The following is a 13,285-nucleotide window of genomic DNA, read 5'->3' on the forward strand; positions in this document are numbered from 1 at the left end:
GAAGGCAGATCCAGCTGAGTTGTCTCAGAGCCGTCATCTTGGTCACTAAGCTCTTGCTCCTTAGAAACTCGAAGATCCTCCACCCCTTCCCATTGGTCCTTCTGCCTCGGAATGTTGTTCCCTTGCCTGTCTCTATAACTGTTTCCTGCCAGCTGCAAAACACAGCCTAAATATCTATTTCCCTTTAGAAGCTTCTTCTGAGTCCCATCTTCATCTCCCTGCCATCTTCCCTCATAGCGCCCCATGCCTTTCCTTTATAGTAGTTATCAAAACTGTCATAAAATAATGTTTTGTGTTACTGCCTCTGTGATGTGTTTCCCTCACTCGACTGGGAACCCCAATCATTTCTTCTTCCCTCATGTCCACTGGGAGTGCTCTGGGATTGGGGAACAGAGGTAAACAAAAAAAGCTCCCTGCCCTCCTTTGAGTATTACATTCTACTGTATATATGTATTGGGAAAAGGAGATAATAATAAGACTGAGTTGTGCATCATATCCAGTGATTGTCATTTAAATGAAGCAGAAAAGCCAGTAGGTGCATTTTTTGGCTTGGAGTATCTGAGTCTGGTGTGTGTCTTAATAGTAGAAGGATCTAGCACATAACATATGCAAACACTGCCAGGCTGTAAGACTGTGGTCACCCTCGTGCAAGTCAACAGGCAGCTGTCAGCATAGTCACCAATCCATTTCTTTCTCTCTCTTTTTTTTTAGCGACAGGCTCTCATTCTGTCACTCAGGCTGGGGTGCAGTGATATAATCAAGGCTCACTGCAGCCTTCACCTCCCAGACTCAAGTGATCCTCCCACCTCAGCCTCCCAAGTAGCTGGGACTACAGGTGTGTGCTACCATGCCCAGCTAATTTTTAAATTTTTTGTACAGATGGGGTCTCGTTATGTTGTCCACGTTGGTCTCAAACTGCTGAGCTCAAGCAATCCTCCTGCCTTGGCCTCCCAATATGCTGGGATTATAGGTGTGAGCCACTGCACCTGGCCCAAGCCATTTCTCATCCTTACCAAACTTGTCTTCTTACCGAACTGTCAGGCCATTTTTGCCCTGCTTGATGGAAGTTTTGCTATCATTAAAGTCCATTACACCTTCAAATGCAAAATACAGCAGATATTTTCATGCAACAAAAGATGCTTTTTCATTTGCAAGACAAGAAATAGGGTATAAACTACTTTTGACCAATGGTATATGTCCAGTATTTTATTAAATGTTCTGAATAGTCTAGATTTTCTAATATTAATATTATATATGAGTGGCACATTTCCAGCTAAATAATCCAAAATTTACAGCCTTTTTAAAACACAGAGGTGAATGAACCAGATTGTCTCTAGTTCTGAAATCACCTCCTGAAGGTGGGTTTGCTGCTTAAGGGATGCATTAACTATATTAGGTCCCTAGGGTACTTTCCAGTGCTTTATTTCTGAGTACTCCACACCACTGGCATTTTTCCAGACAAATCCCTGATGGTGTAGCCTGTTTTTTTAATATTGAGTCTCTCTGAACCAAAGTCATATCTTTCCGGAAGGTTAGACTTTTAGAACAGTATATTAATATTTTACTACCAAATTACTGAGTCATTTTGGCCTGCTTAAGTACCTAACCTAGCACCAACAACTTATTTAAGCAATCATAGGAGAAAAATCCCGTATTTCAGGTAGACACTTAAATAATCATTTCTATACATTATACACAGAGAAATTTACTTCATAATCATAAAATTTTATGTCTAAGTACTTTTCTTTTAATTATTTTCTTACCTGTCATAATTCCCATAGCAACCTTTACTTTGTTCTATGTTTTTAATGTGCATAAAGAGGCTTTTAGGAGACCTGGTCCTTGCCTCCGTTCCCCATATGCAAACAACTATGAAGGTCAAATCAATCAATTACAGAAAATATGTATGTATAAATCATCTCTTTTACAATATCAAAAATATTTTCAGGGTACTTTGTGAGAAATTTCAATTGCAATAGGAAGGGCCTTTTATTCACAAACATGGGAACATTACAGGAAAAGAATTTAACTGAACTCCCAACATTTTTTGAGAAACTGGAATCCAACCTTATCTCTTCTGTTACTCTTTTTGTTTTTTTGAGATGGGAGTCTCACTTTGTCACCCAGGCTGGATTGCAGTGGCGTGATCAGTTCACTGTAGCCTTGAACTCCTGAGCTCAGGCAATCCTCCTGCCTCAGCTTCCCAAGTAGCTAGGACTGCAGGTGTGTGCCACCATGCCTGGCTCATTTTTTAAATTTTTTTGTAGATTCAGGGTCTCCCTATGTTGCAAAGGCAGGTCTTGAACTCCTGGGCTCATGCAGTCCTCCCACGTGGGCCTCCCAAAGTGCTGGGATTACAGGCATGAGTCACTGTGCCTTGCCTCTGTTATTTGTTTTACATACATGAATGTATGTATATATAGAAATGATTCAGTTTTGTTTTTGTTGTTATTTTCTGGTTTTATTAAATACAGTCATCATAAACATTTGCTTGTAATCATCTTTAGTCTTTGTAACTATTTTCAAGGTTGTCTAATAGTCTACTAAGTATGTGAACCATAATTTTAAAATTTTCTTAAACTAGTTCCCAGAAGTGAAATCATTAGCCTAGGTACATCTAAATGCATGTCTGGATACACACAGAAAGTAAATTGTCCTCCAAAGGCTTGCGTGAAAGCCAAAAACTATCAACAAGGTGTGAAAGTATCAATTTAAGTGTGTCCCCCTGACATTGTGATTGGGACTTTGCAAAGAGCATTGGTTTAATGATGGAAAATGGTATTGTGTTTAATTTAATGAGGTTGAACATCTTTTCCAGATGTTTATGGCTAATTGATTTTTTCATGAATTTTCTATTAATATCCTTTATTTATATAAATTCATTTCTTACTGTTTTACTTATCAATTAGTGTGCCTTTTATATAGGCAAAGAAAACGTTAAACAGTAAAATATTTAAGGACTGAAGCCATATCCCTTTTCACAGGTGTGTAGTTCCCTGGGAACACATAAGTTAGCTATTCATTCATGCCTGTAGATTAATTGTTCATTGCCACCTGGGAGAACTCACCTTGGAAGGAAAGAGCCCAGATTCATTTGTCTGATTGTTTCGCTGCTCAAGAAAAGGTCTAGCACTTGGATGTACCATCTTTTGACATGGCCTTTCTTTTTTTGAGACGGAGTCTCACTCCTTCGCCCAGGCTGGAGTGCAGTGGCACAATCTTGGCTCACTGCAACCTCCACCTCCCGAGTTCAAGTGATTCTTCTGCCTCAGCCTCCTGAGTACCTGGGACTACAGGCACCCACCACCATGCCTGGCTAATTTTTGTATTTTTAGTAGAGACGGGGGTTTCACCATATTGGCCAGGCTGGTCTCGAACAACTGACCTTGTGATCTGCCCACCTTGGCCTCCCAAAGTGCTGGGATTACAGGCGTGAGCCACAGGGCCCAGCCAACATGGTCTTTCTTTGGTAGTAGAAAGCCTATTAAGATATTCTGGAGTTTTATATTTATTTGTCCAGTTATTCAGTTTAATTCCTTTATATTACCCAACATTGCTTGAAGAAATATCTTCTCCCTGTACTGGCTTGATTCTTGAAACATTCCGAATTATTATAAGTTATATGTATAGTCACATTTTCTGCTGTAAATTTGAACTCCATCTCTATAGGAATGCCAGAGATAGTGCATAAGAAGTAAATCAACAATCACTCACACAATATGTTATATTTACAATATATTCGCAACCATCTGTAAGAAAATTTGCAAGAGCATTGTTTCTAGTAGCTTCAATTTAGTATACTCATTTTACAAATGAGAGAATTAGCCAGGGAATTATTTACATGCCTTGCCTTTGGCTATGCAATGAGTCACTGGTACTTTTAGGATTGGAACTTTAAGTTCCTGGAATGGAGAAGTAGAATTAATGGGAAAAGAAGCTTCACAAAAAATAAGTTCTAATCATATTTTCAAAATATAAAGTCTCTCTTAGATTCACTGGAAAAAGGATGCTAAACAAATTTCAAGTACAATGACTGTTTTTGGAGTGGCTTGCTTGTTATGAAACATGGTTATTTAATCAACTGGCCTATAGTTGACATTTGCACGAAGTTAATTAAGTTGGCATTGGTGGAGGTTTGTGATAAAACACTGGGGATAGCTTCAAGCAGAAGCCTTTGTTTTATTCTTTATTCATTATAAATATTTATCATCTGTTCATCATGGAAAGTCACATTTCTGTTTGTGTTTTTTAATTAAGGAAGAGACATGAGCACATTTAGGAATATTTAAGAATGTTTAGGAATGCTAAAATGGATTGGGAGAGCTCTCTTGTAGATTGGGAGAGCTTTAACTTATAGGATGTAAGAGAGAAGAGGTTTTCTCTCTTTCAGTCCTTATTCATTCATTCAACAAATGTTTGTTGAGCATGCATTCCATGCCTGGCACTATTCCAGGCACTTGGGATATAGGAGGAAGTGAAACATTTAAAAAAATCCACCCTTGTGGGTGTTATATCCTAATCAAGGGAGACATATACTAAACAATATCGTAAGTAAATTATATGTTAGAAGGTAAAAACACTAATAGGCTGGGCGTGGTGGCTCATACCTGTAATCCCAGCACTTTGGGAGGCCGAGGCACATGGATCTCTTGAGTCCAGGAGTTTGAGACCAGCCTGGGCAACATGGTGAAACTCCATCTCTACAGAAAATATGAAAAATTAGCTGGGCATGGTGGTGCTCACCTATAGTCCCACCTACTCAGGAGGCTGAAGTGGGTGGATCCCTTGAGCTCAGGAGGCAGAGGTTGCAGTGAGCCAAGATTGTGCCACTGCACTCCAGCCTGAGTGACAGAGTAAGACCCTGTCAAAAAAAAGAAAAAAAAAAAAAAAAAAGAAGGTAAAAGCACTATTTTTTAAAAAGTAGAACAGGGTAAGTGAGATTGGACATACCACCGCAAGGCAGTGGGGGTTACGATTTGAAATAGGATGGTTGCCGAAGACCTCATTGAGAAAGATTTTGAGCAAAGACTTAGAGGAGGTGATAGAGTTAGAAGGGTAGAAATCTAGGGGAGGAGAGTGTCTGGTGCCTCTGAGGAACATCAAGGGGCCCAACAAGGTTAGAGCAGAAAGAAGGGAGGGCTAGGTGGCAGGGAGAGCATGTAGAAATCAGTGGAAGAGGAAGTTACTAACAAAGGAGACTTAGAAGGAGCAGCCAATGGGAAAAGAGAAAGACCAAGAGGGAGTGGTTTCTGGGAAGTCAAGTTGAGAAAATAAAGAGAGGACAGGGGATGATCAGTGATGTTAAAGGCTGCTGATTGCTGGAGTAAGATGAGCACTGAGAATCAGCCATCGATGTAGCCTTAGAGACATCATTGATGACCTTGATGAACAGTTTTAGTGGAGTTATAGGAGGAATAGGAGGAAGTATATTTAAGAGAGAACAGGAAGAGAAGAGTTAGAGGGAGCAGAGCCAACTTTTTCTATGCATTTTTTTTCTGCAAAGGAGAGGGGAAAAATGGACAAGAGCTGGCAGAGAAAGTGGAGTCAAGGAAACGTTTTCTTAGGAAGAGAGAAATAATCACGAATGGTTCGAATGATTCAATAGAAAAACCCTAAGTGTAGTGACATCCATGCAGTTTCTGGAGTACCTGTAACCAGCATGAATTTCTATACCAAAAATTCCCTACATAAAATTTATTCACTCCTTTTCTCCCATTTCATTGAATTTTCTGCAGCTATGTATTGAGACGGTTCAATTCTCCCAAGCCACTATTTTTCTGCTCCCTGCCTACTTGTTTTCAATTTCATAACTGATAAGACAGTTTGTATATAAAAATTATATTAGCATGAAAAAATTCTTGTCATTGGCTGGACGCAGTGGCTCACACCTGTAATCCCAGCACTTTGGGAGGCTGAGCCAGGTAGATCCCCTGGGTTCAGGAGTTTAAGACCAGACTGACCAACATGGTGAAACCACGTCTCTACTAAAATTACAAAAATGAGCCGGACATGGTGGTGGGCACCTGTAATCCCAACTACTCAGGAAGCTGAGGCAGGAGAATCGCTTGAACCTGGGAAGCAGAGATTGCAGTGAGCCAAGATTGCCCCATTGTACTCCAGCCTGGATGACAGAGTGAGACTCCATGTCAAAAAAAAAAAAAAAAATCATGTCATCTGTCATCATCAGTAGATATATATTAAAGGCCTAGAAAATTTTCCCAAAACAGACATACACATACATAATGTTCTGATTTTTTTAAATTATTTAGTCTATGACTGAAATCCAAAACTCAAAATAATATCAAAATTGCCCCTCTAATTTTAACTTTTTCAAAATGGTTCTTTTGGACAATGTCAAATTTTGCAAATATTGAGCAGAGGCTCTTCTATAAACTGTAAATAGCCATCATACCCTCACGTTAAGGAATAATTTGGTGGTAACAGCATTTTGATATGTTCATTTTTAAAAATATGAAAGTCACATGTCTGAACTTTTTGCCTACTATTTGTACTTTATAATAACTTCAGCTTCATTACTGAAAACCAGCAACTGTTTCTTTTGAACTAAAAGAAGACACTTGAATCCTAGCCAGTTTCAGGCAGGATGAGCTGCCGACCAGACTTCTGAAGGCCAGCTTGCCAAAGTTCTATTCATTTTCAGCGAAGAGAGAAAAACTTAAATACCGGTGTCTTGGCTTCTATTGTTTTCCGATTCTAATCTACTTTCCCTTGTGGATAAGTAATGAAAAGAATGCTTCGTGATGCTAAGATACTCTGAAGTGAGGAAAATTTCAGAGGAGCAGCCAAGTCTTTCCACAAAACAGCATTCTATTAATGAATGTAAAATGAACCCTCGGTGTACTTTCATTGTGCCTTTTTGGAAAGATAAAATTTAAAATTGTTTTTTTTTTCCAAGTAGGAGTGTCACTCTGTCACCAGGCTGAAGTGCAATGGCATGATCTTTGGCTTACTGCAACCTCTGCCTCCCAGGTTCAGGCAATTCTTCTGCCTCAGCCTCCCGAGTAGCTGAGATTACAAGCGCCCGCCACCATGCCTGGCTAATTTTTGTATTTTTAGTAGAGACAGGGTTTCACCATATTGGCCAGGCTGGTCTCTTGGCCAGGCTGATCTCGAACTCCTGACCTGGTAATCCGCCTGCCTCGGCCTCCCAAAGTGCTGGGATTACACCGTGAGCCACTGCACCTGGCCCAAATTTGAAAATTTATAAAGATGTGTGGGAGAGAGAGCGAGCGAGCATGCCTAAAGCTTAGCAAAGACATAGCTAAGCATTACGAAACTATCACGATGCCTTTATGATTGTTAGAAATGGCTATACCTATGACCAACAAACAGAAAAAAAATATGCTTTTGATGAACAAAAACATCAGATGCATGTAGGAATTTGTCCTAGCTTTACTTTTGATGAGCAGACGCATGCATGGCACTTGAAATTTGACTGCTAAAGGTTTACTCCTAACTCTGTGAATCCAATCTGTTGTACTCATTTTACAAAGGGGGGAATTAGCCGGGGACTTATTTATATGACTTGCATTTGGCTACGCAATGAGTCCCCTGCTTCGCAGCCTTGCTCAGGTAGCTTCTCTATGTCTCAGTTTTCTCATTAGTAAAAATGAAGATAATCGAAATTACATTAAGTAATACTTGTGAATCAGCACAGTGCCTGACACAGTGTAAGCATTTATGAAATATTTGCAATTATTATCATTAATAAGATGTATTAATATGTGCATAGCCTGATCTTAATTGATTATCCTCATTATGAGTATAATATAGAACACTCTTCAAAACACACTCTTTTAGCCTCTAAGTAATTGTGCTGGAATGAGAAGGAAGAAAATACAAGAGCTCTGTTTATATTCTCAGGAGACATCATGTTTCCAGTAACAAAAACTTAAATGTAACTCCGAATTAAGGAACTCACACAGGCTGAAGGAGTTTTTCTGGGAGGTAATCCCATGTCTATGGAGTCTCACATGTGTATTCCAGGAGTGCCTGAGTATGTATCACATGTAGAGTGAGAGAAAAAGAGAAGGGAGAGAGAGAGACTGAGCAAGTTTAAATAAATCTCACTAAAAATTAATGTTAGCATGTTAGATACACTGACCTCTTTTCAATTCCTCAGACATGCAAGCATTTCTTGTACACAAGGCCTTTGTATATGCTGTTCTTTCTGCCCGGACATCTCTCTTCTCATTGCGTTGCAGGGCTGAGTTTTTTCTTTCATCATTTAGATTTCAGCTTAGTGTCATCGCAGACTGTCATCTCATTACTCTAACTAAAATACCATCCCTCCCACCATCATTTTATTATCTCAGCTTTTTTTCTTGTCTCTCATAGCCGTTATTTTTCTGGTGCCTTTTAAAAAAAATCAGTTTCCTTCACTGAGATATTAAGTTTCATGACAGAAAGCTTTAATCTTTTTTACAGTCCTGTTTTCAGTATTTAGCTTACAGTTACAGCACAGAGTTTCAAAGTAATAAGTACTCAATAATTGCATGTGGTTTGGGAGTTGTTAAATAAAATTTAATCTCTTCATTAGTACATCCTGTAGCTATATGTTTATAAATTTTCATATTGTCTTGAGAAAATTGAAACTGACATTTTGGCTTTTACAGGATCATAAAAGCATCACACAGCGATGACCCTGCAGCGATGTATTGCTATCACCTCTGTTACCATTTTGACACTTAGCTAAATGATAGGTCAATCACATTTGAGATTTTTATCATCGTATGAATTTGAATAATAATTACACGACAGTTTGCAAACTAAGGTATACAATGTTTATGCAACCGTATCTCATCTTGTCACACTATGTCATTTTTCAATGTTTAGAGTCAGGATCTCTCATCAGTACATAGTTGATGATTTTATTGTTATTATTTTGAGACAGGGTCTCCCTCTGTCACCCAAGCTGGAGTACAGTGTTGTATTCTCTGCTCACTGCAGCCTCTGCCTCCTAGGTTCAAGCGATTCTCCTGCCTCAGCCTCCCGAGTAGCTGGGACCACAGGTGCCTGCCACCACACTCAGCTAATTTTTGTATTTTTAGTAGAGATGGGGTTTCACCATGTTGCCCTGGCTGGTCTTGAACTCCTGGCCTCAAGTGATCTGCCTGCCTCTGCCTCCCAAAGTGCTGGGATTACAGGCATGAGCCAGCATGCAGCCCATAGTTTATGATTTTATTTATGAAGAAACCAGTAAAGCAGAGAATAGCAATTCAGATTTCTTACATCTACATTGCACCAGAGAACAGAAGGTAATTCTAAACTGTGAAAAGAGATGACAACACCATGAAAAATGAAAGAATTATCTCCCTTCCCCCACAGACAATACAAGACAGAATGCTTTCCCCTTGGTCCTGGCCCTCTGAAGTCTATCCCATTTTGATTGATGATTGATTGAGACGGAGTCTCGCTCTGTTGCCAGGCTGGATTGCAGTGGCACAATCTCGGCTCACTGCAACCTCCACCTCCCGGGTTCAAGCGATTCTCCTGCCTCAGCCTCCCGAGTAGCTGGGATTACATGCATGTGCTACCACGCCTGGCTAATTTTTGTATTTTTAGTAGAGACAGGGTTTCACCATGTAGGTCAGGCTGGTCTCGAACTCCTGACCTCAGGTGATCACCCACCTCGGCTTCCCAAAGTGCTCGGATTACAGTTGTGAGCCACTGTGCCTGGCCCCATTTTGCTTTATTTTAAAATATGTGGGCCTGACCAGTAGGCAATAAATTTGCCATTGGGTCAGCATCGTCCTATGCATGAGGAGGTGGTCTAAAATCTTGAGGATTTTGATGAGTTATAGCTTTGTCTAGAATCAGACTGGCTTTTGGATTCACAAAAAGTTGATTTTGCTCAAGAACATGGCTTTAAGGCTTCATATAAAGATTTCCTACAGAAAGAGAAGACACAATTTGGGATCCAAGATGCCGCTATGAAATAGGCTTACAACTCTTATCTTTTGGGCTTTAAAAGAGAAAAATACAAGAATGCTCCAAAATACTGATGCTGAAAATATAGATGACTGTGAAACAGCAGAGTACAGCATCAAAACAGCAAACTACATAAATTTCTTAAAGTATTAAGGAAAAAGGGTGGCCAGGCGTAGTGGCCAAAGCCAGTAATCCCAGCACTTTGGGACGCCGAGGTGGGCAGATCACCTGAGGTCGGGAGTTCAAGACCAGACTGGCCAACATGGCAAAACCGTGTCTCTACTGAAAATAGAAAAATTAGCCGGGCGTGGTGGCGCATGCCTGTAATTTCAGCTACTCTGGAGGCTGAGGCAGGAGAATCACGTGAACCTAGGAGACAGAGGTTACAGTGAGCCGAGATTCAGCCATTGTGCTCTATCCTGGGCAACAGAGTGAGACTATCTCTAAAAAAAAAGAACAAAGAAAGGGTGACGCTTTCTTGTGTGAACATTAGACATAAAAGTGGAAAAAGAATGAAACCCCGTCTCTACTGAAAATACAAAAATTAGCTGGGTGTAGTGGTGCACATCTGTAATCCCAGCTACTCAGGAGGCTGAGGCAGGAGAATTGCTTGGAACCAGGAGGTAGAGGTTGCAGTGAGCTGAGATCACGCCATTGCATTCCAGCCTGGGCAACAGAGCGAAAGCGGGACTCCGTCTCAAAAAACAAAAAGTGGAAAAAGAAATTGAAGAGTAGATAAAAGCATAAATTAATCCAATGATATGCAATTTTCCTATGAGCAATGAACCCACATAGTGAGAACTCTGAGGATAAAAGGTGATGATCCTGGGAGGAACTATTAGTACACAGTAGTACAAGTTACATTTTCGGAAATGTCCAAATAGAAATGCAGGTATTAAGATGTAGAAAAGGAAATCTGGGTAGCTGAAATGTGATGCACTGACAAGGACAAATACTGCAAAAGACCAGCTAATCACGTTGTAAGAGCCCTAGAGATCAAGGGTACATTTTGTAATGAACCTATTCCGGAGTTATGGAAACGACCGCCAGCTGTTCCTGACTGAAGACTACTTGAGGCACGATGACCCAGAAAGTCCATATGTTTCCAAAGGTAAAAGCTTAATTAGATATATCACTTCTAACTGCGTAAATCCACACTCCCAGAAGAAAGGAGATTAACTGTAAGGCGTATGTCAGGAGGGTGACTTTCAAACATGGAACAGCTCCAGAGACTGAAACATGCTACTATTTAACTGTGGCTGTCTGGATGGGAGACTTTCAGGGGATTGTTACTTGTGTCTCTTTCAATGCTGGGTGCATATAACTTCTATAATGAAAAATATTTTGAGGCCGGGTGAGGTGGCTCACACCTGTAATCCCAACACTTTGGGAGGCTGAGGTGGGAGGATTGCTTGAGCCCAGGAGTTTGAGACCAGCCAGCCTGGGCAACATAGTGAGACTCATCTCTACAAGAAATAATTTAAAAATTAGCTAGGAATGGGGGCACACGCTTGTATTCCCAGCTGCTTGGGAGGCTGAGGCGGGAGGATCACTTTTACCCGGGAGGTCAAGGCTTCAGTGAGCCATGGTTGCATCACTGCAGTCTATCAAGCCTGGGTGACAGTGAGACTTTGTCTCACGAAAAAAAAATATTATTTGTGTGTGAAAGTATATACTATCAGAGATACAAGGAATGAAGGTAATCCAGCTATTTCTATGAATTTATGAACTACTCTAAAGATCAATTGGTAGTCACATCCTATATTATAAAATAGTCAAGCCATTGCCAAAAGTCATTGAGGAGATTTTTGTTTTTAACTGCTATTTAAACCTGGAAACAGGTCTCAAAGTGACTATGCAATGTAAAAGCTCCATCTGAATATTAGCAAAGGAGTTTTTATATCTTATTTTATTTAAAAGGGAGTGAGACCACACAAAATTATGTGTGGGTGTTGTGCGGCCCTCTCTTTATGTACTTCCTGTCATTGCTGCGTTCTTACTGATAGAAGCTTTGTCTTTTCATTGAGGTGTGACTTGAACCTGTAGTGGGATGATTGGGTCTAACATGGCAAGACTGGTGACAGTGGGGACAGGGGCCCCTTATGGGGTATAATTATGCTTCCTGGTAATTTTCTACTGTGCTACTACTACTGTAAGAAGCCCTCTAGGAAGATCAGGAATCCCCTACCAGGTGTGTCTGTGTTGACACACTCATTTCTCCCTTTTAAATTTGCTTAAACAAAGAGTTTGCAATGCACTTTTATTCCCCGTGCATTTTGCATTCACATCGTAACAATAGGTGGTCTATTAATTTACATCAAGATACCACAATTGAGGTAAAATTAATCACTAACTTTCATTCTGAAACCCCTATTCTATGTATTTTCTAGTATTTGGGTCTTGAAGATTATATTAGTGCAGAGTGTCAGGTGAGGAGGGAGGAAGGGTAGAAGGGAGGAGGAGGGAGGAAGACTTTTTGAGATAGGGTCTCACTATGTTGCCCAGGCTGGTCTCGAACTCATGAGCTCAAGCAATCCTCCCACTTTGGCCTCCCAAAGTCCTAGGGTTACAGTCGTGAGCCACTGCAGCCAGCTGTGGTTCGTAAGTATTCTTAAGAACACTTTTTTTTTTCATTTTTATTTGTACAAAATATTCTCCCACCACACTAAAACAAATGCAGTTTAGACTACAATGAGAGCATTTTGTTTATGTCAAGAAAACAAGTGTATATTTCTTCATAAGTGAACTTTTAAAATGTAATTTCATTAGTACAGGAAATTAATAACTTTAGTGTCTTTCCTTCAGCCTCACCTCATCTACAAGCAAAGTTGGGACTCAATTATTCTGTGAATTTTAACTCCAACTAATAAATTAACCAAGCTTTGAAATTTCTTTGTAAGTATGGTTATAACAATTCGCACTGCTGTTTATGCTAGTGGCTTTATTTCAAATGGTAGTTTCTCAGTTGGAGAAGCAGTTCGAAGTCATTTTGAGCTCCGTTAAACTCATCGCTTTATAGAGCTGTGATTACTTTCATGTCCTAATTAAATGGCCGCGTCTCTCTCTCGCATCTTGTTTGGAAAGTCACAAGCAATAAAGAACTGTGTTATATTACGACTGATGAGCATTATTTGATTTTTGCTATGCAATATTGCATATGATATTTACTACCTGTGAACCTCCTTGTGTCATAGGACACACTTTCTGGAGCAGGTAATGGAAAGGGATTATTAAAGGAAACGATCTCATGCCTTGTTTTTTGAGAGGAGGTTTCATCTGAAACAGAAACAGACACACATACCACGAGCCCGATTACTATAGAACCGAAGAGACC

At 40.1% G+C, this 13,285-nt stretch overlaps 1 protein-coding gene across 8 annotated transcripts in view; it reads left to right on the top strand.

The window, feature by feature from the left end:
- The window catches only part of CACNB2 (calcium voltage-gated channel auxiliary subunit beta 2), a 402,144-nt gene that overhangs the window by 248,388 nt on the left and 140,471 nt on the right, over nucleotides 1-13,285 (top strand). The gene's annotated exons all lie outside the window — the stretch shown is intronic.

This window comes from Pongo pygmaeus, chromosome 8 (assembly GCF_028885625.2).
Source record: "Pongo pygmaeus isolate AG05252 chromosome 8, NHGRI_mPonPyg2-v2.0_pri, whole genome shotgun sequence".
Lineage (NCBI taxonomy): Eukaryota > Metazoa > Chordata > Mammalia > Primates > Hominidae > Pongo > Pongo pygmaeus.